Source organism: Meleagris gallopavo, chromosome 7, assembly GCF_905368555.1.
Source record: "Meleagris gallopavo chromosome 7, MGAL_WU_HG_1.1, whole genome shotgun sequence".
Classification (NCBI taxonomy): domain Eukaryota; kingdom Metazoa; phylum Chordata; class Aves; order Galliformes; family Phasianidae; genus Meleagris; species Meleagris gallopavo.
Window position 1 is genome coordinate 32,909,048 of NC_139410.1, and position 23,607 is coordinate 32,932,654.

At 41.2% G+C, this 23,607-nt stretch overlaps 1 protein-coding gene and 1 long non-coding RNA gene across 18 annotated transcripts in view; one reads left to right on the top strand and one right to left on the bottom strand.

Annotated features, from left to right (window-relative positions):
- QTMAN (queuosine-tRNA mannosyltransferase) overlaps positions 1-14,401 on the bottom strand; it is a 162,880-nt gene extending 148,479 nt beyond the window's left edge. For 8 of the 16 annotated variants that reach the window (XR_014884291.1, XR_014884290.1, XM_085227744.1 and 5 more), the window contains exon 1: positions 4,171-13,698. The gene's annotated coding sequence lies outside the window, so the exon portion shown is untranslated. Of the gene's footprint in view, positions 1-4,170; positions 13,699-14,254 lie in introns of those variants that run through there. The other 8 variants (XM_085227737.1, XM_085227734.1, XM_085227739.1 and 5 more) reach the window with 5 other exon arrangements.
- On the top strand, positions 13,790-20,418 carry LOC109368641 (uncharacterized). Of its 2 annotated transcripts, none has more exons than XR_014884293.1 (3): positions 13,790-14,000; positions 16,431-16,682; positions 17,984-20,418. It is a non-coding gene; the product is annotated as an uncharacterized LOC109368641 (long non-coding RNA). The 2 variants fall into 2 exon arrangements; XR_014884292.1 differs by having other exon boundaries at positions 13,800-14,000; positions 16,431-16,625.
- Positions 20,419-23,607: the final 3,189 nt, after the last annotated feature.

Here is a 23,607-nt window from a genome sequence, read left to right on the forward strand (position 1 = left end):
AAGTGGTGTCTATTTTTTTTTTTAATTATTATTTTTTAACCACAAACCACAGTTATGCTAACTGTCCCAAGGAGAAAGACTGTCTTTTTTCCTCAAGACTGGTAATTCAATTCTTCAAGAACATGACAACTGGACCAAGACCTTGTAACACAGCATTTAAGCCTATGAAGTTTCCATGCAATGCTCTAAAGTGTTTAGTCTAGTTAATTGGTTATACCAGTCCTCATTACAAAACAGCAATACTGAAAAATACACGTATAGAGATGGAGGGAGAGGCGTGGGTCACAGTTGTCTTGCATTCAAATGCCATTAAGAAGCATAGTGCTACCTCACACTACACTGCCAGTAAAGGCAGGTTAAATCCCTCATTCTATATTAGCAGCCACAGAGCATGTATGCTAATTTCATGTTAAAATCTTCAAAGTTGTGCACACACAAAAAGGGAAATGAAAAGTAATACAGCAAATAGAGCGGTGATATTCCATAACACTTTGATGTACCAGGAATTACAACTCATGCAGAACGACTGTATAGAGGAAGACATTTGACTTCCCATTCATGACTGTCCGAGCACAACTAGAATAAAATTCATCTCATCAGACTCTCAGAGGACACAGCTATGCGAAATGATGAGAACCCCAAGGCCAAGCTACAACCCTGTGAAATACTCCAGCCTTACAAATTTGGACTCTCCCCTGCCATTTTCGCAGAGACTAACTGCAGAAATGGCATCCAAACAATTACATGTGACCTTTTTACATAAATTTCTGAGTTCGTTTGTATTTCATCACATGTTCCTCCAAACAAGAGCTGCCCCAAAATACTTTGCATGAAAAACTAAATGTTCCCACTGACAACTCTGATCACGTCACTCCTTGAGAATGAACACAAAAAGATGCAACAACGGTAAAAACACTACTTATTCTTATAAATTCAAGACTTCATTCTAAAGATAGTACATTTTCAAATTGTCTTTCCTAAAAGCAATGAACATATTACTTGAGTTTAACTGAAAGCCAACAAAGTACAACTTGTATCACGCTGCAGGCCATCCAGTGAATGTTCTTTATTTGAATCATGGATGGGTGAAGATGAAAAGTAGTTTGGGAAAAATTTACAACAGTTCTGACACCAGTGTGTGCTCCTCATTACAAGTTCTCCTATCTAGTTATGAGACTGACTCCAGACCTTTTACTACCTTCAAAAAGATTATTTTCATCAGTTCTTTGTATCTTTATACTTAGCCATAAGAAATTGCATAGAATACAGGCAAAAGTCCCTGCTGCAGCAGTAAGGACAGAATGCAGTGGCTGAGACTGCGGTCTACACAATAGTTAGTAGTAAAATTTGTCTTCAGCATCACAATCTCAGGCACCTTCTTATTACTGCCTTAGTCCAAACAACTATTCTGCTAATAAAACAAGAAGGGGAGCACTCTCTTTTCTTCTCAGTCTTGAACTGATGCATCTCTACCAGAACTGATTCCAACATAGCTGTAGGTATGCTGCATTTCGCTTATGCAATGCAAGCACTGGCCTGCAGCAAACATCTGACAACTCACCGTGCAATTGCCCAGATGAGCCATCAGGGCTGCAAAGCTGACCCGCTCCTCTGAACACAGAGCTCTCCACACAGAGCCCAGAGGGGTAAGGAGAATCTGCTGCAGATTCCAGAGCTTCTCAGATGAAGTTCAGATCAGAAGGCCAAGGCAGAGCTGGAAGTGTAGATGGCTTATCAAAAAAAGACTTGCAGAAGGAACAGGTGGAGACCTGACCTTTCTGTAAGCTGTCAAGGCTCAAACTTACAGGTAAGGCAGTTTCAGACTGCTTTGCTGCAGTGTTCAAAGAGCTGACATTTGATATATTAAGACTGAAGTCCCTTGTGCTAGCTAAGCTTTTCTTTCTTTCCTTCTCTCTTCAGATGCTGCTTCCTGTAGGATAGCAAAAAGAAGCTTTTGTGATCGGAATCTGGTGATTCTCCAGAGGAGACTAGGAAACACCTGGAGGTCTTGCAACATGTTGGACACAAATACCAGGTTAAAAAACACCTGCGCTGCAACACCTTGAGTATCAAAGATCTTAAACAAGATGTCCAAGTTTGGATGTATGATTATAAGTCCCAGAAGTAGAAACACCAGCTAGAAACCCAGAGCCATTTAGCTTGTAATCACACAGGAATTACTGGCGAGTTCATTTGTGTGAGGTCATTATCCTTATAGAAACCAATCCTGTTAAATTACAGAGCGAGCATGGGTTTTGTTGGCAGCTCTCAGCATTCCCTAAATATTCCCCCCGTGGTAACAATACATACTCTCTAAAACACCATCGAAAAAAGCTTTACATAACAGTACCCCTAACAGTATTTCTATCAGTCCATTTTTTCATATCTACATGTGACTCCAGATGTACAAAGACTCTACACGTATATATGAAAGCTCAGTAAAATACAGCTGACATTAACATTAGCTGCAACCTTTTTTTTTTCTTTTAACTACGAAGAATCAAACCGATATTTTGTAGATTTCTTTTGTCACTATTTAAGAGTTTCTGTGCAACCTATTTGTGAATTAAGCTGAGTAACAGTTAACTCATCACAAAACTTTGCAAATGCATCGCTGATAAAGCTGTCACCCTGCAACTGCTAAAAATCTTCCCTTTCAAAGCAAGATACAAGGAGAAGCTTAGCAGATATCAGAATTACTGAAGTTTCCAGAGCAGAGCATTTAACAAAAATGCAAAAATACATTATTTTTCAAAGCAAAACAACTGTAAGATGCTTGCTCCCAGTACTGCTACCACTTGTTAAACACCTGATGATGTTCCTTCACCAAGCCAAATCTCCCCAGCAACCCTGTATTTTTATTTTTTTTTTTAAAAAAAAAAAAAGGTAAGAAAGAAAGGTAAGAGTCTTCATGAATCAACAGCTTAATCTGAGTTCATACAAAACTCAAGAATAAACACTACAAATCCTAGCCATACATTAAGGCAATTCTTACACCCAAACAATTTGATAATGTAACATTGCGTATCAAGGCAGTTTTTTTTCATAAATTATGATCTAAACAGAATACTAGTCAATTCACCAAAAGATATCAAAGACAGCCCTTTATTACAAACGATCTAAGTATCTCCCTTGAGGCTACGGCTATCAGAAAGCATTTAGTAAGCTCCCCAGCCAATATTTTTTTTATCTGCTTTATTATGAAACCATAACATATTTTCAATAACTTTTAGCTTTGCTATACAGAGGAGGAAATAATTTCCCAGAACCCTTTGGAAAATGTGACATGTGAAACGATTCTCCAGTCAACTTGTGTATCATTACACTGCAAAAAAAAAAAACAAACGTATATCAGATCATTTGATCGTTGGAGGAAACAGAATAGTATTGGGAGCTTCAGGACAGATGGACGAACTTCAGGTCATATAAAACATTACCAAACTGTATTTGAAGAAAAATGTGAAAGTTTGTGAAAGCACCCCGGGTGAAAATACTTTGTGTTGCTAAGAAACATCATCCCTGATGATGGATGAATTAAATTCTCTCCTTTAGTAGAGCCAACTCCAGGCATCCCTTGCTTATTAGTACAACGTCCTCTTGTACTGGCAATTTATTTTAACAGCAACTTGCAAATAAAGAGCCCTACCTTCAAACGGAACTGAGACTTCCACACTTGCATAATTAATGCTAGAAAACTGGATGGATTTTGTACCTTGAACAGAGTTTAATAACGACACTTTCAAAGTTCACATTTTCAAATGCAGTACTAAAAGATACATAATGCTTCAGACTTTCTCTCAGGATAGCCTGCAATAAAAGCTACCAATCAACTTCCAGCTGAACAACTCAGTGAACAAATAGCTGATAAAGAACAAAAGCCTTCAAACATCTCTAAACGCTGAACACAAATATGCAGGTAATCAAATTTTAAACACTACTTTGAGGGAAAAAGCACATTCATTTGTATTATGATGACACCAACATAAAAACCAAGCAAGAAGGAAATAATGCAAACCACGTGCTTTTCTCATTTGGAAGTTGCCTTCATGTTTCATCCAGTTCCTCTTTCAGTATATTACTTACAGGCTGCTGTTTCTGCTGAACATATTATTGAACTTACAGTACCTTCACATTTCTCAAGCACATGCTTCTGATGAAATCAGAGCGTACCTTTCTGTGCGCAGCTTGCCTCGTAAGTGCAGTCCCTTCAAGAAGCCCTCAGCTGGAGCAGGGGAAGGGGGAACTCTTGCCTCTCCCTCCACGTAGCAGAGCAGGAGCTTCCCTGCAAGAGAGAGAAGAGCAAGCACATCTCACCTGCGCAACCTCCAGGAGAGGGATGCAGCAGCAGAGGTGAAGCACGGGGAAGCCCCAGCAGAAACATAAGTCCTGAGATCACAAAGCAGATATGTGGCTACTGCTTGGTGTGCTGGAAATGAGCACAACTTCCTAACAGCCCAGAGAGGAATGGGCAGGATCTCACACAGCCCAGAAATCAATGCAGCCGCATTGAGCGCTGAGAAGAAACTGACTATGCAAGAACGCAGTTGGCAAAGGAGGAAATAACACAAAATAAAGTTTAGTTTGTCTGATGGCAAGGATTTTTTTATTTTATTTTTAGTATGTCTATTATTCTAGCTATGTTCTTCAGCTTTTTTTTTTTTTTTTTTTTTTTTTTTTTTTTTTTTTTTTTTTTTAAGATCTATTACTCTAGCATACATCCTAAGACAGCTCCCAAGCTAGAGTCTCAATTTAAGGAAAAAAGTTTCGGCACTAGAGATCTTAATTTAAGGAAAAAAGTTGAACAATCCTCTAGAAACTGTTCTCTGTCTCCCATCACAGTCTCCAAGCCAGAAATCATATGCAGAGTTTGGTGGTGAGGCCACACACCCAGCCAGACAGAACACAGAGGCCGTCACAGAGGCTCTTCTTTGAAGACCTGCCACCACAGAGAAGAGTTACCATCAGGGAGCCAGAAAAGAAGTGCTTAATAATGAAGCCAATTTGGCTGCTCTACAGAAGGGCTTCCTGTGGGCCTAGTGAGGAAGAGCTTTACAACCTAAGCAGAAGCACTGCAAAGCCTCGAAGGCCATGGCTCATCTGCATCACTTCTGCTTCTGAAAGGCCAGCAGCCCTGAGGACAGCTGCAGATCCTCCTGCAGCCTTCCTGGGCACAAAGGTTGCCATCACATCTGCCTCGACCATCAGCTATCATCCATGATACCTTCTGAGTCACTGGAATAATCTCTTCGTTCCTTAGGTTTTAGAAACTTAAATGCACATAAAGCTTCTGATCACATCAGGTGTGCTACAACACTAACATGAAAGGAAAATGCCTGCAGATTATGTTCCAAGGAACAAGAAAAAAAGTAAAGGTTTTGAAGTACAGGAATAACTTTTTCCACTTTCCTCCTCCCTGCTCTACATGATTGGCAAAATAACACTAACATCAAATATTTATATGTGTTTGATCACAGACTGTTTTTGTTTAATGTGTATCTAATAGCCATAAAGTCTATGGGTACATCACAAGGTAATCAGACACATAAGCATGCATATATATATTTATTCAATTAATTGCACCTCAGCCACTCCATGATCCCATCTCCAACCAGCAGGTTTGTAGCAAGATACAGGATGCAAGGGTTTTTTTTTCCCCCCCTTTGGTTTCTCCACTGAATAATTAAAAGCCTTCACTCTTAATGAGAAATGTTAAGCATTCAAAAACATTCCAATTGTGAAGGAAAAGGGGCACAGACTGCAAAGGACTAACACAAGTTTGCTGTGAAGCTGAATTCCAAAAGACAGCATTCCCAGTGCAGGATGATTTAATATTTCAATTTATTGTTTAGATGATGAACAATAAACTTGCAAAACTTTACAGTTACCTGGGTAGAGCTGCAAGCATTCTAGGAAGCAGAGAAGGAACAAATCAGGAATAAACGAGAAAGTCACATCACCATGCCTGGAGGTTTAACCCTAAATTAAATGTGAAATATGAAAATTTCATTCAGATTTGTGTTTATGTATTTTATAATATAAAGAAGAGTATCCTATACAAAAGATGGTAACATCACTGGTACTGACTGGCTGATCCAAGTTCAGATCTGGATACAAAGGCATAGGAAACTGGAAGAGCTCCAAAGAAAAGCTAAGCAATCAGGAAAAGACAAAGGGAAATAACTTTGCTTGGTACAGAAAAGAAAAAAATAAAAAAAGACAACTGAAGAAGTGGGGCACGGGCTTTAAAATAGGTTAAGAGCAGTTACAAAAATGATGATCATATCCCACTGCAATATCCGGGGCACGGGGCTGGGAACACACAAGAAGCTTAAATGGTTAGGAAAAAAAATAAGAATAGGTCCTAAGAGAAACATGTTACCTCCAGGGAGAGTTAAGCAACGGATTAGGTTGTGGAGGGGTTACAGAAACCTTCAGTGTTAAGCCCGGGGAAGGTGAAGATGTCAGAATGTACTCCTGGGCACTGTGTGCATTCAGCACAAGGCTGAACTCCTGAGAAATGGGTTTCTTTCCTAAACGTGAGGGCTGTACGAGTGTAGACCCCTGCCAGGCAAAGCAGCAGGTGACTTTACTGCTTCTCAGAGCTCCACGCCGGCTTTTGATATCTCTTTTTCCTAAATCACCAAGGCAGCCTGTGATTGACAATTTTCTATCACATCAAGCATGCTACCTTAAGTATGAAGTGTTCTGATGGATCCTCTGGGGAAACAAAGTCAGAGCAGAGGGAGGGCAGCGGCAGCCAAATCTGGGACTCCGGTCCTGAGGAGGAAACCTATCCCACCAGGAACCAGAAACAGATGTCATCATTTTTGTTCAGAGCATCTACTAGAAGTGAGCGCTACAAAAAAAGCTCTTAATAAAGTACTTGGACAGAGAAATAAGGAGGAAGGTTTGACGTTTCCAAGCTTATTTTCACAGCAGTATGAAAGGAAATGAGGTAGAGTCAGAGCTAATTCTCCTTATATAATTTCACATGGAATGATTAGTTCTGCCCCAACGGTAACAGCTTTCCAGAGGGTCCTGCTTGTCGCAAAGATTGCATACAGATGCTCTAAGTGCAGCTTCCCTATTCTCTGCTGACAACCAACTTAAAAGGACAATATAATCATCTTACTATAGAATGAAGTTCACAGCATGCGGAGGGAAGGAATGTCACAGCTACCACAGTACTGCAGTTGCACATTGGGGGCTGTGAGTTTTCAAAGTTTAATCACGAAACAGACTCGTGAAAGGGAACATATGAAGGAGCTTGATGTTCTGGCAATGCCCAGTGGCATCGGGGACATCAGGGGTAGCACAGCCACGTTCCCACAACGAAAGGAGGTGAAGAGAAGCAGTCATGTCACATGCTCACACCAATTTTTTATTTTCTACTTATTAAGGCAGGTTTTCAATCTTTCCTGTGCTAATGCTCCCTTCGTAAGCCTGATTAGTGAAGCATTCCACACGTACAGGAGTGCAGAAGGTGGTGGAATTCTCTAAGGCACCTGGGTCACTTCTGGGTGAAATACCCATTACTGGTAATTTGTCTGAGCAAGGCCAAGAATCCCATCCACTGGAAGAGTCAGAACTGAGCCCAACATCACACGGATAACATTAGAACTCCCTGCAAAACCTTGCAGCAGGTGTGAGTGCTTTCATGAAGCACCGCTGTGTTTTCTACTTAACCCTCAAATAGACATTCCTACAAAATCCATGTTCAATTCCAAAACTGCTGCTGCAAATAATTGCTACTTCTTTAAAAAAAAAAAAAAAAACACTGTATATAAATATATATATATATATATATATATATATATATATATATACACACAAATATAAGGTTTCCCAAGGAGACAGAGCCGACTTTAATGAATGTATTGACTAAAAACCTAAATAATTCCCAGGAATAACATGCCAAATATCTAGTGAGGATGTATCAAGCTGTAGCCCAATACGTAGTATGAATTATAAGGAATTTAAACGTGCATCTTTTGCACTCCTTAGCACAATCATTTGTTTTTACAAAAGGCCTACAGATTAAACACAAAGCACGCCATTAGTTTTAGGCACAAGAAAGACCAATTTTTTATGCCTTGCCAGAAATAATGACTAATTAGGCCAACACTACCCTACAGTCATTTCCATAAATCCTGCCTCTTCATTTAAATCACAACCAAAAAGAAAACCGACTTAATGATAACAAAAGCATATTTTCTGTAAAAGTTTCTGTAAGATCAGGAGAAGAAATTATTCTCCAAAGCCAACACGAAGATGACGTTGTTTATTTGGAGAACTTGATTTTATCTCAAACGACAGAAAGTTTTAAGCAGAAATGTACTGTGTTAAACTGCAATCCAACAGAAAGACATGGTAAATGGAAGAAGTTTCAAAGAGAAATCTCAGCAAAGGAAGAGCTTAATGGTTTTTTTTTTGTTTGTTTGTTTGTTTGTTTAAGACTTGGACCTAGAAATGGAGCTATCTGCATTCTCTTTCTCCCAGCTATTCTGCCACTGGCCACATACCATCACTGCTTCACCTGATCGTTTTCAATTTCAGCATTCCTACACATTTATTCTTGCACATACATATAAAGCTCTGCAATATTCTCCAAGTTCTTCTACGTAAAGACTTCAAACAGTTCTTTTTCTCTTACATGGGTTTAATGAATAGGAACCACAAGTCTCAGTTCTCCAAAGGAAAGACTTCTCTTTGTCTTTACAGATTGAGAAAAATAACAAAGAGCAACAGTAAGATCTTCATCCTTCATTCCAACATATTTGACTACCAAACCTTGCTGCTGTGAGCAATGCCCATCATGGACCATCAATTCAGCAAATCTTACATTCCAGAGAGGAATAAAAGCCTAATGTATTAAAGCTGAATCCAACTAGTTAGGCATGAATTTAAGAGTTGGTTGGGTTTTTTTCCAACCCCAAATGACAGCTTCTAATAATGATTAGGAATCCTGCACTCTAGATGAGCAAGTCTTGAGTACAGCAATTATAAGCCTCATATGTGAGCATGAGACAAACCCATTCTATCCATCAAGACCACCATCACTATGAGTTCACTGTTCCCAGAAGCAAGGCCGAAGTAAACTCTTTAAGGACCACTGGTGCATCTGTAGGGGGAAAAGTTCCCACAACTGCTATGGTAGTACTGTATGTGGACTAAAGGTAACCTGTTACACAAAAATGGCATCTGACTACCCAGAAATAATCCTGCAACAGAAGTAGGAACTAGTATATAAAGCCATGCTGTTGTACACACAATACCTAAATATGCTTTCAGATGCAAAATTGATTAAATTCCTCTTTTTTTTTTTTTCCAACCTAAGTTCTCAACATTTTTAATAACAATACAGCAACACTAGGGCATGGAAATGATACATTAAACCTAGCTGCATCTGAACTGCTAATGACAGAACTGCTAATCACACTTATATTAAATCTCACACATATATATTTGATTACACGTATACATACACACATATCTCAACCAAGGTTTCTTGTATAGCATCAACTTACATTGGGATTTAGAAGCCTCAGCTGTTCGTGTTCCTTCTGTACCTTAACCCTAAGAAATAACAATTCATGGGAGCACATCAAACCACATTCAATGCCTGACCCTGCCTGTTCTCCTCCAAGGTCTTGCATTCCATTCTTAATTTCACATATTCCGTTGTTAATTTTAGATATTTCTCCAGTTCTCATTTGGACATCAAAAGAGCCACTCATACTCAAAAGATCATCAATCTGAAGTACCGGCTTCCCTATTGTCATTTATAAATCGAGCTTTGATTACTTGCCTACAGGAAATACCACGGATCAGCAATAAAACATATACACACACTGCCATACAGCTACAGTCCAGGATTTAGGATAACAGGCTGCTCGAAGATGCGGCTCTCAGACTTTCAATTTCATATTCTCCGCCTGGTGCTTCACACATTTATTTTTACACTCACATCTGCCGTGCAGCAATACGGATAGCCAAGGTGTACCTGTAAGACACGCTTTGATAGGAATCTGTTCCGAAGGAAATTCACACGGGGCCTCGTGCCCTCGCAGCACCCAGGCGCTGCACCGCACCGCTAAGTGCACCGCTTAGTGATGGCTGCGGGCTCTCAGCAGCCCCTGTTAACAATCCTGCCACCAGAGATCAAGATGATTTTCCTGCTTCACAAACTTAGCAGAGGATGTGTCTCACACACACGCAGAGAAAAAAAAACAAAAAAACAATGCTACATAACGTATTCCCAAAATGCAGCAGTCTACTGTATGTCTTCCTGAGAACCTTCAATATATACAGCTTCTCCTCCACTTTTACTTTTTACTCCTATTAACTAGCAATACTCAGTTATACAACCAGATCAAAACAAGCGAGACACTCGCTCATTTCAAGTTTTCAAATCATTTTCTTTGGTTTTGTTATTATTCTCAATACACAATGGCTACCGTCTCATGACCAGCAGTATGCAGACGCACTCAAGAGAGCAAACTCTCTTTTTACTGTCTTATTATTTCATAGAATGGCCTGGGTTGAAAAGGACCACAATGCTCATCCAGTCCCAACCCCCTGCTATGTGCAGGGTCGTCAACCAGCAGACCAGGCTGCCCAGAGCCACATCCAGCCTGGCCTTGAATGCCTCCAGGGATGGGGCATCCACAGCCTCCTTGGGCAACCTGTTCCAGTGCATCTTTACACCATTATCACTAAAATCTAACCTTAGAATATGTTCTTGGCGTATTTTCTTACAATAAAATACAACTCTCTTCACAAAAGAATAAATGTTTGCGTTTAAGACAAGATTTTCTTTTGAACACATAGTTTAAGATCCAATTTATGCAGAAACAGCATTTTTTTTTTTAATTGATTTATTCAACCAGGTGAGAACTCAAATCTCAGAACAAGATTTCCTCCTTACAGCTGAAAGAGCTGATAAAAGAGAATATTCCACACTAAGTATTTGCTCACCAACTGCTGCAACAGAAATGCCTTATCTCAATGGAAATCCCAATCTGGACTGTGTAGCACTGTATTGTATAAACATATTCTGATCTGGCAAAGTCAAACAATGCAGTATATAAATCTTTATTTTTTTTCTTCCTTAGATAAGTTAGATTCCAGCTGGACACAGAAACAGTAAGGAATTCCAATACAGCAATCGCTGCTGAAATCATCTTTCCATCAGAAGGAGCTTGGTGAGACCACAGCTTCACCTTCAGCTTTTGCCCATACTCCAGGAGCCCTGAGAAAAACAAACTAATGCGCTGTTTTGATGGTAGAAACACCTACTGGAATTTCTTCTTGTCTGTACAGCATTTTGGTCAAGGATCAAATATATAAAATAATGTAAGTCCACAGTGTAGATAGTGTCAGAGGCCTTAAAAAACTATATATTTAGCTCTTCTTCTAGCTACAGGCAACGTCAAAGACAGCAGCATCAGAGTGCAGAAAGCATTTATGAAAAGCTAAACCAGGAACTTTTTGTTTTCATATTCTCAAATTTTATTGAGCAGAATTGTTTGAGGATAGTTTACTACTTCTACCGGCCACTCTAAAATGGGCCTTCAGCCAAACACATTTTTGAAATACGTCTGTATTTTGGTTTTAGAACAACATTAAGGAAGTTATATAACTTTTACATCGGAGTCTGAGTGACTTAGCAGCATAAATGACAAGTTCCAGCTGTAAATTAGGTACTTTGCAAGCTCTGAGCATGACTACAGCAACAGTACCAGTTCTACTTGGTAATGATCCTAAGGCGAAGCAATCAGCAAGGATTAATTAACAGCACTGTTAACTTGGGGCAAAGCCCAGGCTCCCAGCACATCCTCAGCAAGCCAGCTCACACGGCCACAGCAGCACCTGCAGAGAGCACTGACATCCAAGCGGGCTGAACTCATGTCAGGTTCAGCTCCTGATCCATGCTGAAATGCTACCTCACCCTTGATCTCCATTTTTACTATTGTCCTCTCTGCTATTTTGATTCAACTATTTATCCTTCCTACACAGCTCACACTTTCCCAACACCTTCCTAAGACACTGCCTTTAAGAGATGTTCATCAGTGTCACATTAGGACAGGAATAACCCATTGCCTACAGTATGTGCTGCTCTTCCTTCTTAGGGCTTCACTGTATCACTCGAGGCAAGATAACTGACAATTATGCTAGGACCATCACTGCCTTACAAGTCAAAATGTGTGTTTACGTGCAGAGAGAAGGACTTTGTCCTGTATCTGTAAAGCACCTGTGTCTTGAGCTAGACTGGATGGCAGGGTTGCTGCCTAGGTTCCATCACTTCCTTCCACTGGCTGGCTAAAAACAGGAATGACAAATCGTTCAGAAAGTTTGTAAAGACTGAGGTACTACAGCAATGAAAATTATCGTCACCTTTTTGTATGAGCTAGGCATATAAACAAATAAAAGCACCACCTAAAAATACGTAAATAAAAATAATAGTATAAAGGAAAAAAAAACACCCACAACTGTCCTCAATTGACTTATCTGAACTCACAGCTGTTACATTTATGATAGAAAGTATTCTTCCAATGTGTGTTACTATGCCTGGACTTCTCAGAAAGGTAAAAAAAAAAATAAGAAAAAAAAAAAAGGAAGCAAGAAGAATACACTCTACAGCAGGTCTTGAAAGCTCCAATTAAAATTCAATATTGTACTTTGTATGGAGCCTCTTTACATGAAAGCCCTGTCATGGTTAAGATTTAAGGTTAACCAGGTTAATAGAGTCCAATAAAATAGCTCTATTTAATTATGCCAAACCATTGTTATAAGCCACACTAAAATCCGCTACTCATCCTTACCTGACTATTGTGCTCATCTCTGAGTCGTGGAAATGCACATCTAATTCTCAAGGACCAGCAAATCCCACCACAAAGTACGCTTCCCCCCCCAGGAGCTGAATCATAGAACGGCCCAGGTTGGAAAGGATCTCAAGGAATCTCATGAAGCTCCAACCCCCCCACCGCAGGCAGGGCCACCAACCTCCACATTGAATACCAGCCCAGGCTGCCCAGGCCCCATCCAACCTGGCCGTGAACACCTCCAGGGATGGACGTGGCATCCACAGCCTCTCCGGGCAGCTGTTCCAGCACCTCACCACTCTCATACTAAACAACCATACTTAACATCAGAACTACTCCTCCTTCCAACTCCTGCCCCTGCTCCTTACAAAAAGTGCATCCATTTGCACCTCCAATGCCTTCTTCTCGGCAGCCCGCAGCTCCGCTCAGCACACAGCCATGTGTTAAAAGATCCACGCAGACCTGCCAAGCCTCATTCATCCCAGACACACTCCCCTAAAGTTGGGATTCTCTTGCAAAGTGCCAGTGGGCAGCTCCTGTGCTGTGAGGTCCCATAACACCTGTGAGCCTAAAAGAATTAAAGAAAAACCCTAAAACTATACGATTCGGTGAAATGAAGTTGAGTTTTATGCCTTTTTGGTTTTTCCCCTCTGTGAAGCTCATTAGGATGCTGCAAAGGTTATGGCTTTTTCCTGACAGTTCTACCAGCAAAACTGCTTTTATATATTCATGTTTTAATGGCTTCATGGGGACCCTTGGGGCCCAAATTGAGCAGATCGATTTATAAAGGCTTACGATAAAGCAGTGTTGTGTTTGTTTTTAAGAGAAAAACCACGCACGTGTTTAGGAAATAACACAAACCCTAAACGTTTACAGAGATATGGGGTGGCTGAAGCAGAGCTCGGGGCTCACGTAGCCCTGAAGGCCCGGTGCCTGCAGCTCCCCGAGCCCCGCCTGAAGCTGCGGGCAGGGCCTCCGTGCCGCGGCCTGCCGGGCGCGGGCAGCCATGTTAGGCCGCCGTGCAGCGGCACCCCGCCGTGGCAGCAGGCCGGGCAGCCCGTTGGAGCTCGCCGGACCACGCCGATCCCTGGAGCGGCTGCCCCTCTGCGGAGGCCGCGGAGCCATCTTAGGGGGCGGCGGCCGAGCGTTGCCCACACAGCGCCTCCCGCGCCGCAGGTACCGCAGCCGTGCCGGGCGCTGTCCGGGCGGCTCAGCCGCCCTCTGCTCCCTCCCCTCCGCAACGCGCGCTCCGGGGCCGGGCTCCCCCCTCCTCCTCCTCCTCCTCCTCCTCCTCCTTCTTCTCCTCCTCCTCCTCCTGCAGCCGGCTCTCCTCCCGGCTTCCCCCAGGCGCCGGGCCGAGCGCCCGCCCCGCCGCTCCGCGCTGACCCCTTCCCTCCCTCCCGCCTCGCTCGGGCGGCCCCGCTCCTTACCCCACCCAGAGGGAGCTCACCTCCTCCTCCTCCTCCTCCTCACTCCCGCCTGGAGACCGTCGGCACCGACGCGCCGGCGTCCCGGCCCCTCCCTCCCCTCGGCACGCAGGAGAGCCAGCCTCCCCCTGCCGCCAGCCGGGCCCCCTCCTTCCTCCTTCCGCGGCGGGCCGCTCGCCCCGGGCCCAGCCATCGCCGTGGGGCTGAGGGGCTGGGCCGTCCGGCTTGGGTAGTGCCTGCAGCTCGGGCTGTTTTATATCGAGACACAGAACTACTGAGGATGGAAAAACATCGAGGATCCCCAAGTCCAACCCCAGCCCATCCCCACCGTGCCCACCGAACGTGTCCCTCAGCGCCGCATCCCCACGGTTCTGGAACAGCTGTCTGGCAGCCTGTCCCAGTGCATCGCTACTATTTCAGAGAATCAACGTGCCCTGTTATCCAGAGGACACCTGCCCTGGTGCAGCTTCAGGCCATTACCTCCTGTCCTGTTCTAGAATGGCTTGGGTTGGAAGGGACCTCAAGGATCATCAGGTTCCAACCCCCTGCCATAGCCAGCCTGTGTTGCTGGCAAAATTAACTAGATCAGATTGCCCGGAGTCCCATCCAACCTGACCTAACAACCTCTTGCAATTGGCCCACAGTGCTTGATTGGCCTGCTCAGCTGAGTTTGGGGTGCAGGACAGGGAGGGAGGAAGAAATAGCAAGATGTGCTTGACGGTACATCACGTGGCTTAGAACAAAAATGGGAGGAAAAAAAAAGAAAAAAAAAACAACACCCTCCAAGGATGCTTTTGACATAAGCAGAAGAAAGAGAAAGAAAATCAGGGCTGCTATCAGTTATGTACGAGTAGGAGGCTGCGTTCTTTTCCGTGATAAATCTTTTCAGGTGCTGTTACCATGTGGGACACCGGGCAGGTGTTACTGTTACATCCTGTTTTGTAAACCCAAAATGAATAACAAACCTCTCAAGCAAAACTTTTCGGAGAAGGAATGTTTGTCACGCTGACTCAGTTGAGAGTAGTGTTATCGTTGGTATGTAGATTATTTTTTTTTTTAATAGGAAGTCAAAATGAGTAACATCTAATGAACTGATAAAGCAACATTTCCAAAGAGTACAACTTTGTGAGAGAAGTCGAGGATTTGAGCAATTATATCTTTTTCCTACATTTGCTAATCAGCTATTACAAGAGTGATGAGAAGGCTGACATGCATGAGAAATACCCTTCTGATAATAAGCGCTTTGTTTCACACTTTTCTAGGTTCATAAAACTTGAATCGAGTCACGTCTCAATAGTTTTCCACTCTCGTCCACCTCTGAAGTTCCTGACATGGGAAGGATAAACTATTATCTATTGTTTTTAACCTATGCAAAAATGCTAGAATCTGAAAGTCTTTAAATATTTATCACTCACGTGATAAATATTTTTATAAATATAACTTCTTGTCTTTCAGCTATTGTCACATAGAGAGTGAGGTGGGAGGAGAACTTCAGTCTGGCTGCAAGATTGGTCCCAGTGTGTGCTGGAGTGCAGATAGACTGGATGTTTTATCCCCATCTTATAGAAAAATTGAGGCGAGGAAGTGAAGGCATTCATTTTTGAACTGTAGAAGTGCTAATTTGCAAGCAGGCAATTTAGGCTTGATTTTTTTTTTTTTTTTTAGGAAAAGCCCCATGTATATACAGTTCCCATTGAAATTATACTTTAGGCACCCAAGCAGAAAGACTTTGGCCATACTCTTTTGGGGTCCTGCAGCCCTAATCCCATGTTCTAATTGGCGAGTAATCTGTGGACAGATATTGTAACAGTTCCTTTAGAATATTTTTCTACTTCTCACTCATTTGCATACTAATGGCATAAAAATAGGCACTTCCTGCCAGTAATTAGCTGGAGCCCAGTATTTAAAGAAAGAAAAAGACCACAGCATTATGGTAGACGGATGGTACTGAGGAAGCTGCAAAAAAGAGTCACTTCTCTTGCACTCAGTGCCCTTAATTTAGAGTTGATGACTGGCAACTCCGTTGCCTCTGTGTGACAGGGATTAACTGTTTTCTTGGCCTAATAACTTTGCCTCTAATGAGCCCCTCAGTAACTTTTTTCTTCACAAATCACTCTATCTGTCCTACACCCAGTCTTGCTGCTGTAAAGGTTTTTCTTTTTTTCTCCCCTTTTCCCAGAAAGAATAATGCTCAGAGTGAAGTCTGCACCGGGAGTGTTGTTCCATGTGAAGCACCATGACTCAGAGCAGCTTTGGGTGTACATGAGGAGCTGTGACCTAATGAGGCACTGTGCAACTCATAACCACATGAAGAAATACGAAGCTCCACGCTCAGCCTCTTTAAAACAAGCTGCTAAGTGCTGCAGAGCTTCAGGTATCTGTACTGGGCTATTTAACACGCACAGAGAGCACAGAGTTGAGCACAAACCAGGTTGGTGATACACGGATGTTCTTCCTGTGCAACTTAGCAACATAGGTAGCTTTCATTTAACGTATGAGTGCTTTGAGTCAAATACACAGTGGAGAGTTTTCTGTGTTGCAGAAATTTCTCCACTGCTCCTCTGCCGGTGGTATCTCTGTGAAAATGAAACATGAAAGTGTGGAGTTAACCATCTGACTCTGAGAAACAGTGATAACTTTGACAAGACAGGGAAAGTTTATTTTCCTCCTTTCATTCCCTCCACTTCTCTGGAGATAAGTAATATAGATCACATTCTCCAGGGCTACTGAGCTGACACCTTTAGCAAAGAATTAAATGGAGGAACTCTTCCCGTGGTATTACTTACAAGAAATTTAAGCAATTAGTGTTTGCTGCCTACAATCGGACAATACTGATCTCCAGTGATGCAATTTAAAAGCTCATGAGATGAAACTACAGTTAATTATATACCCTTAATTTATTTACTTATTTCAATAGCAAAGTAATTACTATTGTACGGGTATCAATCTCTCTAATACATTGATGGTAGCTATTAGCTTAACTGGAGTTGCTGCTCCAGATAGACCCAATGAATGAGGTTTTAGGTATTCCTAAAACTGTGATCTGAACTGCACCTGTAAGTGCTTTGTTCCCTTAGAGGGATCCAGAATGGAAGTTACAGTCTCTAAGGAATGTCCCTGTTCTTTGCAGACATGAAATGCCTGCCTCAAATTATTTCAATGTGATTTTTTTCATCAACAGAACTGTGTACATCCCAAGCGGCGATGTCCAACAGCTGGGATGGTTCTTTCAGACTCCACCAGAAAAGCCTTTTCCACCTTTCTTACACCTTTTAATTTTGTTTCCCTTCTATCCATCCCACTTTGTTGTTGATTTGAATGTCAAGTATGCATGGAACTCTGTGTATTACATTGTGCCCAACTAACAAATGAAATTGTGTCACATGCTTCTTATCTTTAAAAGCAAACCTTGCAAAGCTTGTATCCACTCTTCCAGCAGAGCTTTATTACCAGAAAGTATTTTCCTGAAAACTTTGAGGCTCTAGCTTATTAAAGCAGATCCTTAGGATGATTGGGTCTATTCCATTAGTAGATTTATAAAGTGTACAGACTGGGTAAACAACAGTGACAGCTTGGGGAAGTGTATGCACCTGTTTATTAAAAAGACGTTAACAAGGGCAAATCTAAAATAAGAACATGTACCACAACCCAATTTTCAGCAAATTTTTATGCATGCCTACACTTAAGGTTACCAATGTTATTGGCAATTTCTCTCTCTCTTTTCTCTCTCAGGAGAACACAACTGATGAGCACGGAGCATCTGTGGCAAAGGAAAAAAACACCGTCTTCAAATTTTGAGGAGCAAACATGACCCTTTCTGTTTCTACTGATTTCCACCCACATTCAGTTAGTGCGAGAGAAGGAGGAAAATGAAAAAAAAAAAAAAAAACAAAAAAAACAGATTTTCTTTGCATGGAAGGACTGAAGAATGTATTGTTTTCTCAATCACAAGCAAGCACTTTCATCACCGTTTTTGCTCTACATTCTAAGTGACAGAGAGTTTTCTATATTTTGCTTGTATAACTTAGGAGAGGTCACACTTGTAAAAGTCCCTCTGCAGAAGTGAGCCTTCTCTTTGGATGCATGCAAATTCTACAGCACATATGCAGTTTGTAATTTGCCGATAGGTATAAGCATATGCAAAATGGAGATTAAATGTGTATGTGCAAGTTTGCAAAATTAATCAACCGAGAATATACAGAACTACAAATGCTTTGTTGAAGATTTATGAATTAACCTCCTATAGAAGCTTTCGCTCAGGGATGCTAAATACACTTCATTTTTTATTAATAATTAATAATGTATATGATTTACACGATAATATTATTCACCCATAATAGCATTTTAAAAATATATCCCAGTCTTGTAAGGACCTGTCAGTACTTCTGCCCATTCACAAGTGTTGTAGTGGTGCTTTTTATGAGTATAAAATGCTGTCAGTCTGGAGCCCCTCTAGGATTAGATCTTAATCCCTAAAGATATGTAAGTGCTACCACCCCTGTTTCACAGATTGAAAACTGGGAGTTGAATGGGCAAATGCATGCAAGTTTACACACAGTCCATAATGGACTAAAGAAAGAAAGTCTAGACACCAAACTTGTGAAGAGTATTGTAAGAACAATTACTTTCCCTTCTTATAGACACTTTCGTATCAGCAGCTGATCTGAACATTATCAACAGAAAAATCGAAGCCCTTGGCCTCGCTGCAAGTCCTGTATTTCAGCATACAGTCAGATGAGCTGGGAGCCTACACTTGCTTCCTTCTGTTTTCAAAAATTGAAGCAAAGGGTGTTCAAATGATTCTCACAATGCAAGAGGCAAAAAAGCAGCATTTCCTTTCAATACACCTTTTACTAGAATTGGGTACAATGGGGTGTAATTATTTTCAGAACATTAACAATATCTGCTATCTTCCTCCCATCCTAGGTAGAACTGTAATCTGATGTGTTTTTGCTTTGTAATTTTCTAAAACGAAAAATTCTGATTTAACCAAACCTCTTCAGAAGGAAACTGACTGATATTATCTTACTTCCCTCTTTTCTTATTGTGGAATTGTTGAGAGAATGCCAGTTGTTGCTACTTGTCATCGCAGCTTTCTATTGCTTGTTGAAGGCAATAAATATGAACCAGAAGACTACTTAAAAACTGACCAGCATGCAGAATTGAAATGTGTAGGTAGTAACACAATGACCATATCAATCTAGTTTTTCATTCATTACTTAATTGCAAATACACACGTACACAAGCACACAAATTGTGCCTTCTGAAAAGCAATTAATTGACTTCACAGTATTTTTTTCAGCAAAAATGTTAAAGAGATTTATTTCTCGGGTACTAAACTGGGAGTGAATGAACATCTCTGTCTTTCAGAGGGTTGCAACAAAAGTCATTGACACTTGGTATCGTCGAAAGGAGGAAAACTGGAAACTGCAATATGAAATGAACTGCCAAGGCTGATGATCACTCACATATTTCTGACTCCACACAGAAGGCCTGTTTCGTCCCACATGTGTGGTATTAAGAGACTGTGAGGTTCTCTTTGCCTCTGAACTGGGTTAATGGATCCTGAGGACAGTCCTCCCAGCAATAGCATGTATTAAGGGATCCGCACAGGTTTCACAGCTGCACAGTGCTGAGTTAGACATGAGCTAATGTACGGTTGATTTCTCTCCGGGGGGCACTTTGATTCTTGGTTTCAGAGGGGACCCTTTCAGTGTTCCTAATGATGTTTTTGGCTACAAAGCCTGGCAGCGTTAAAGTTGGGCTCTGCACAACTGACACCAAAGAAATGCAGCTTAAAGAGCTGTAGCAAAAGCCGTCACACTGCTGCTGCCCACCACTCAAACAGAGAAATGTATAAGTACCAAAAAAAAAAACTCAAGCTCTGTGAGCAGAGTAACAAAGCTGTTTGCTATTATGGACAAAAGCTGCAGGGGAAAAAAAAAAAAAAAAAAAAAAAAAAAAAAAGAAGAGGAAATGGGCTGTATTACTGTGAGTTGGCACAGAAATGAAATACCAGGGTGCAATTTATGTATAGTAATTGTTCACGAAGCATTCTTTTGGTTTTGATAGTGACTCATTGTGTTCTTTGTGACCTTTGATGTACAGGATGGGCTGCTAGAAGACAGAGGAAGCCGCAGTAAGAATATAAAACTTTATTAACTTAAGATTTTGTTGTTTTGTTTTGTTTTTATTGCTTACTGATTGTAGGTAATATCTCTGGGAAAAAAAAAACTACCTGGGGCATTTACTTGAGTCCTTATGGTTTTTGCCTTCCCTCCCAGGCATTTGGAGTTGAAAAATAGCTCTGGTTTAGCTGAAAAATTGCTTTGGTTTTAAAGAGGAAATTTGTTAAACAATTGCTTGCTGATGCTGATTACTGAGTTCTGAAAAATAAAATAACTGATTGAAATACTACTGTGGTGGTAGGCCAGGTAATGAGCAGTGATAGGCACAGCACAGCATTGATGGAAAATGTACTGGGAGGATATTCTTCTGAGTGAATATTTTATGTTAAAAAAAAAATAAGAAATCCTTTCTTACAGTCATCAGAGTTGACACAACAGACTCTTCAGTGCTGTTAAGTTCCATTATGTAAATCCATAGTGATGTAAGCCAGACACTGTCAAGTTTGATACGCCCCAAATTTGACCTAATTAGCCATTTGGTTGTTACTTTTTTCAAAGCTGGTGCAACTCAGCTCAGTTCAGGATATAGATGCTAATTGAATGCATAACCTACAGGTGCTAAAGAATTCCTACAAAAGAAGGTCTATCCTATTAGGAATGCAAGTCAAGGCTCAGGGTCATCAGCTCGGGTAGTGGGGATGGGAATAGAAATCCCATCTACAGCTCTCTTCACATCACTGTTGTATTTCCAGGAGTGAAATTCAAATCCAGACTAAATCAGTGCAATCTAATAGATATTTGCCAGCTGAAACCACTCCAGCTTCATTTGGTTGAACAGAGAGAGAGCCCTTCCTTTGGTGTACCTTACCCCACAGTAACAAATGTACAGGTGTGCAAATGACAGCTGAATTTTGCTCTCCTCTGTGTACCCACCATCTCACACGTTGTACATAACCAGCACTGCACAGCTTGCTCCAGGTTCACCTCTCAAGCTGTGTGTCCCCATGCTAGTGTCCCCAGCCCAAGCTTATCTCCTTTACGTTCACGTCCTCTTCCTACCCAGATCAGCCATTTGATAAACAGCAATACAATAACGTTTTTTTTGTGACTACACCTTGGCCCAGATGTCTTCATATAAACACTCTATCTCTTCTGCTGTTTCCCTGCAATCCCCTAACCAAAATGAAACAAGATAAAAAGAGCTGCACAGCCCCTGAGCTTCCTGGCTTTTATCTTTTTATACCAAACCCTTTGTGTTAATTTTGCATGGCTATTTTTACATAAGGAATAATATCCTGAATTACTGCTGTCACGTGCACTTAGGAATCCCACCTAACCGTACTCATCTGGCGACCTGATAGCGCTTCCTGCCCCTTCCCTCACATCAGCACTGCAGAAAGAGTACTGCTCAAAGTTTCACATCTGACAAAGCAGATGATTTGGCAACACCTTCCTACAGATATATACTTTTTAAAAAGAAATATGCGTGTCTTTGAGTAAACTTTTCTTTCCAAGTGTTCTGTTTTGTCAGCTTGCCAGCTCTACTTCGAGCATTGTTCTGCTGAGATTGCTGTAAGGAAAATGAAAGAGAAGAGAAAAGGTACAGAACTGGGGGAAAGGGAAAAGGGTTCAGAGGGCATTTAAAGCCTGGGGAGACTAGCATGGGAAGGGAGATAGGCTTAGGAAACATGGAATAAAGTGGTGGAATGAGAGATAAAACAAGAACATAAAGGATAAAGGATTAGAGAGATAAGGAGTTCAAGAGATGAAATATGAATAAAGGAAAACAAGAAAAATAAGGATGAAAGGAAAAAAGTGACAGGAGTAAGACATGTAAACAATTAACTAAGAAAATATTCTGTTTATTTTAGTAAAAGAAAATTATAGTATCTCTATTATTCTCTGGTTTACTAGTTCAGAGGAATTTTTCAAGCTAAGAGCCGACATTTGGGTAGTATCACTGAACAATGATAAATATAAGCCTTCCAGTTGTTGGATTAACCAGTTCTGAATTTGGTTAATTAATGTCACTCACGACACTAAACATTGGATAAGAAAACAAAGCAATAAAAAAAGTATATATTCAAAACAACTGCAATACAGAGCGCAGATCTGGATGAACTCTTCACAATATTTGCAGTTACGTGCACCAGCTTAGCAATAATCACTCGAGTATAGATGGACCAGCCAGCTGACAGTGCTGCAGATTGAACCAGAACTGGGAAGTGCAAAAATACTGGAGACCAGTGCCACATTGTCCACTCACCAGCAGAAATTTACTCAAGATCATGATTTCTCTTCAAAAATATTTCAAAGGATGTTTTTCTTCTGTCTAGGTATTTAGAAAGTGTTATCGGTCTCAGTTTCTGCCTGAGCTGTTCACGTAGGCCACATAATGTGGTGGAACATAGATAATATTGCTTGTTTTCCCCGATTGTCTGAATGTATATCATCAGGAAGCTGAAACTTAGTTGAACCCACATTCACTTTTTTTTTTTTTTTTTTTTCCCACCAGAAAGTCTACATATATTTACGAGTCCAGCAGGCAGTATCAAGAAGAAGCAATTATTTTTTTCATTAGTCTATGTTTGACTCTGATAGAAAGTGACCAAATAAGTTATTAACCAGCTGAGCCATACCTTTCTGATACCTTTAAACTTGCATAACATTGTTCAGGTCTAGAGGGAAAACATTCCTTGATGTCAGAATTATTTGCCATGTAAAACCTAGAGTCTGCAAAATTATGAAGTCCTATTATTTGCTAGTTAACAGAAATCTCTCCTTTTTTTTTTCCTTTCTTTCTTTCTTTCTTTTTTACATATGTTTCGGCAAGCCATCATTATGCCACTGCTTCTCAGGAGGCTTTTTCTTCCTTTGGTGCCCAAGCCTTGCTAGATCTGTCTGTGCATGTCTCCCTGTTGCCCCCAGCACACAAAGAAATGCAGGGTTGCAGTCAGGCTGGAAGTGCCACATCGCATTCTAGAGATGAGATACTACTTTTACACGAACAGTGTGAGCAAACAGGAATTTACATATCAGGAAGTCGGGACATTTAACTTTCCACGTGGGGAGCCTGCTTTGTGCTCGCATTACAACCTCTCACTCCTTTCTGTTGAGCAGAAAGACATTTCAGAAGCTCTTGCACCTTCTGAAGGTGCACTGAGAAACGGAGCCAGGACAAACACGGTCTTGTTCTGCTCCGCAAAGGGCAGGGCATCAGCAGTCAGA